At 32.6% G+C, this 3,398-nt stretch overlaps 1 long non-coding RNA gene across 1 annotated transcript; it reads left to right on the top strand.

Annotated features, from left to right (window-relative positions):
• Window positions 1-225: 225 nt before the first annotated feature.
• On the top strand, window positions 226-1,613 carry LOC127712639 (uncharacterized). The gene is made up of 2 exons (XR_007987219.1): window positions 226-420; window positions 1,343-1,613. It is a non-coding gene; the product is annotated as an uncharacterized LOC127712639 (long non-coding RNA).
• The last annotated feature ends 1,785 nt before the right edge of the window (window positions 1,614-3,398 follow it).

The following is a 3,398-nucleotide window of genomic DNA, read 5'->3' as shown; positions in this document are numbered from 1 at the left end:
TATCCTTTTAACTCATTTGAATGTCTGTTTATCATGGTTTATATAATAGATTATCAAAATTCTGGTAAAATCTCATGGGGAAATCCCCCATGAATTTGAAAGTTAGCAGGTCTAAAAATTGTGACTGTTAATATTCCATGTATTTAACTTCCTTTAGATCTAAACTTTGTTTGGATTAAAGAACTATTTAGTGACCTCACTTTGAATAAGTGTTATCTCAATTTTTGAAATCAATGTTTATTGTTGAATTGTCTTTCAGAAGTGGTCTACCAGTATTTGACGTGAGAGGTCCAAGGTTCCCCACTAGAACAGTAGGACTGGTTCTCCTTTGTATGAGGGATTGTCCTATTAAAAAGGTCTGACATTCCAGCTAGATCTATACCTGATAATGAAAGGAAACACAAGAAACTATTTCCTGAGGTAATTTTGAATAAAACTAAATGGGGTATTAATATATATATGTGTTTACACTTTTGATAGTAATTTTCAAAATTTATGTACATTAATATTTGTATCTTAGTTAATGGGATTATTTTATTAAATTTTATATTTGGACTACAGCCAATGGTTCATTCACATGATTAGTTTAATCATAAAAAAATGCAACATTGTTACTATAAAGTCTATAATATATATACAGTCGGGGGAATTATTGAAATCATTCAGCTGTAAATTCTATATTTGTTGAAAAAATGTTATAATGAAGGCTTTACATAAAAAACTATTAAATTCTTAACAGATTTTTCCCAGTAGTGGGAGTATTTTTCCTGTAAAATTTAAGGTTTTATAATACAGATTATAATTGTAATAAAATTTTACTGTTTGGGGGTGTTGAAATTAGTCAATAGTGGTGGTAATCAAAATTTCATTTCATTGATATATATATATATATTAAGCAATCATAGGTTTGAACGTTGTTTTCAATTTAGACTTATTTATAAATCATGTATATATATAAAGTAAAAATTTCATAATAGATTTATTATATTTATAAATAGAAAAACATGTATGTTACATGTAATCATGTTTTGAAAATTTTGAGGTTCAGTTACACTTACTACATGTAATACAAAATTTTTCATATGAATAAAAAGAGATGTGGGTATATGTCAATGAGACAGCAACTCGTGACAAAAATCTTCAACAGACATCCATAGGGTATGCTACATGTGTACATGTAGTATCCAATTACTTCAAATACTATAAAATATAACAATAAGAGATGTACAAAATGTATAAAAACTGGAATTGGTATTTTCTTCCATGCCACATTAATGTATGCATTATTTTTTTTTACACTGCAACATTTACTTATACAATAATATATGTGCTTTTCTTTCAGGAACAAGTTTAAACTAGTGAATTGAAGGTTTAAAACTACCAAGATGTAATGAGAGATGTGAAGTAATGAACAAAAGAAGTAACATGAAGTTAGACAATACAACTTGAGGTGTCAGAAATTGTGCAATTGTTATTTGCAGATATATAGATGGATTTTTTTAAAATGTGAACTGTAACACTAGGATCAAATATGCTATTTTTTTTTGTAGAAAAGATGCAGTTGTGTTCCATTAATTTATTTCTCAAATTTAAGAATTAAATTTTCATATCTATTTACTGAGTTTATTGCTGCCCAAAAAGAGGTTATTGACTCTTCTCCCGAAATGCGTTTACTCTAAACCTGTACAAAAAAGGATAACTCAATACCAAAAAAGTGAAACACTCCATTCCCCGCCTGATTTTGACATAACAAAATCACTACATTTAAAAAGAAACAAATAAATTCGAACAAGAATTTCTACAATTGTCTGATAATAAATGATATCAACGTCCTTATAATTGTTCATTCATTCACAAACCAATTCTAATCAGAAAATAAGTACACAAGTATAGAAATCGGACGAATGTAAGTTGCTGGTTCACCATTCTTGATGACACGCACTAATGCTTTACGAACCAAACCATCTGAACTCGGATAAACTTCGACTATAGTTCCTGTAAACCACTGACTCCTATGCAGAGTATCATCAATCATGAGCACAATATCATCCTTACATAGATTGCGGCTTTCAATTTCCCACTTTTTCCTGAGTTGAAGATTGTGTAAGTATTCAGTTTTCCACCTTTTCCAAAACTGATTGGCTAATACGTGTACTTGTTTCCATTGAGCTTTATAAGTGTCTTTAAGTGATAAATCCGGGATATATTCCGTATCATTGTCTGTTTTGTGAGTGAGAAGGACATTTGGCGATAACACATGAGGTGACTCTGGATCACTAGATACTACAGTTATAGGTCTGTTGTTCACAATACAAATACTTCCGCCATTAAAGTGCATAGAATTTCATGTGTAAGTTGTTTACCTTTTATATCGCAAAACATTGAATTCAAGATCTTTCGAGCTAGTCCTATCATACGCTCCCAAGCACCGCTCATATTGGAGGCGTGTGGTGGGTTAAATTTCCATATGGTTCCATTGTTTTGGAGATAGTCTTTAATTGGTTGGTCTTCAACATTGAAACTTGTAATGTCTAGTTCATTTATAGCTCCAATGAAATTTGTGCCTTGATCTGATCTGAATTCCTTGACTGGTCCTCGAAGAGCTGTAAACCTGCGCAATGCATTGATAAAGGATGATGAAGTCATCTCCTCAACCACTTCTATGTGTATTGCTCGAGTGACTAGACAGGAAAACATAATCGCCCATCGCTTTGTGTTTGCTGAACCTCCACGTGTGCGTCTTGTTAAGATGGACCAAGGACCAAAAGTGTCCACGTCCACATAGGTAAATGGAGGGCTTGGTGTGAGACGGTCAGAAGGAAGATCAGCCATCTTCTGTTGTTCGGCACTTCCTCGCAATTTACGACATTTTATACAGTTGTGTAGTATGGAGTTAATGAGTCGTTTACCTCCAGTCAACCATATTCCTCTTGAACGAATTGCTCCCTCAGTAAAATGTCTTCCCATGTGCTGAACAGCATTGTGACAGTGCTTGACTATTAATGTAGCAATGTAACTTTTACCTGGTATTATGACAGGCATTTTTTCACAACTTTCTATGTCTGAATTTTTAAGTCTTCCTCATACTCGAAGTAATCCATAGGAGTCTAATACTGGTGAAAGTGCAATTAAACTACTGTTCTTTTGTAAAGGTTTTCTTTGCTTCAAGCAGTCAATCTCATTATAGTATGTGTCTTGTTGTACTTCCTTTATGATAAACTTCTCAGTCTCCTTCATGAAGGTGACGCAAGACTTACTGTTCTTTCCATCAGTCTCATCTTTGTGCCACATTGAAGCTTTTCTTTTAAGAAATGCGATACCTCTGACAAGACTTGTCCATGTTGAAAAATGTTCAAATAAACTTATGTCTAGACCTGATGACTTAACAAATGTCTTTT

This window comes from Mytilus californianus, unplaced genomic scaffold (assembly GCF_021869535.1).
Source record: "Mytilus californianus isolate M0D057914Y unplaced genomic scaffold, xbMytCali1.0.p SCAF_8, whole genome shotgun sequence".
Lineage (NCBI taxonomy): Eukaryota > Metazoa > Mollusca > Bivalvia > Mytilida > Mytilidae > Mytilus > Mytilus californianus.
This window is presented reverse-complemented; position numbering and strand designations above follow the sequence as displayed.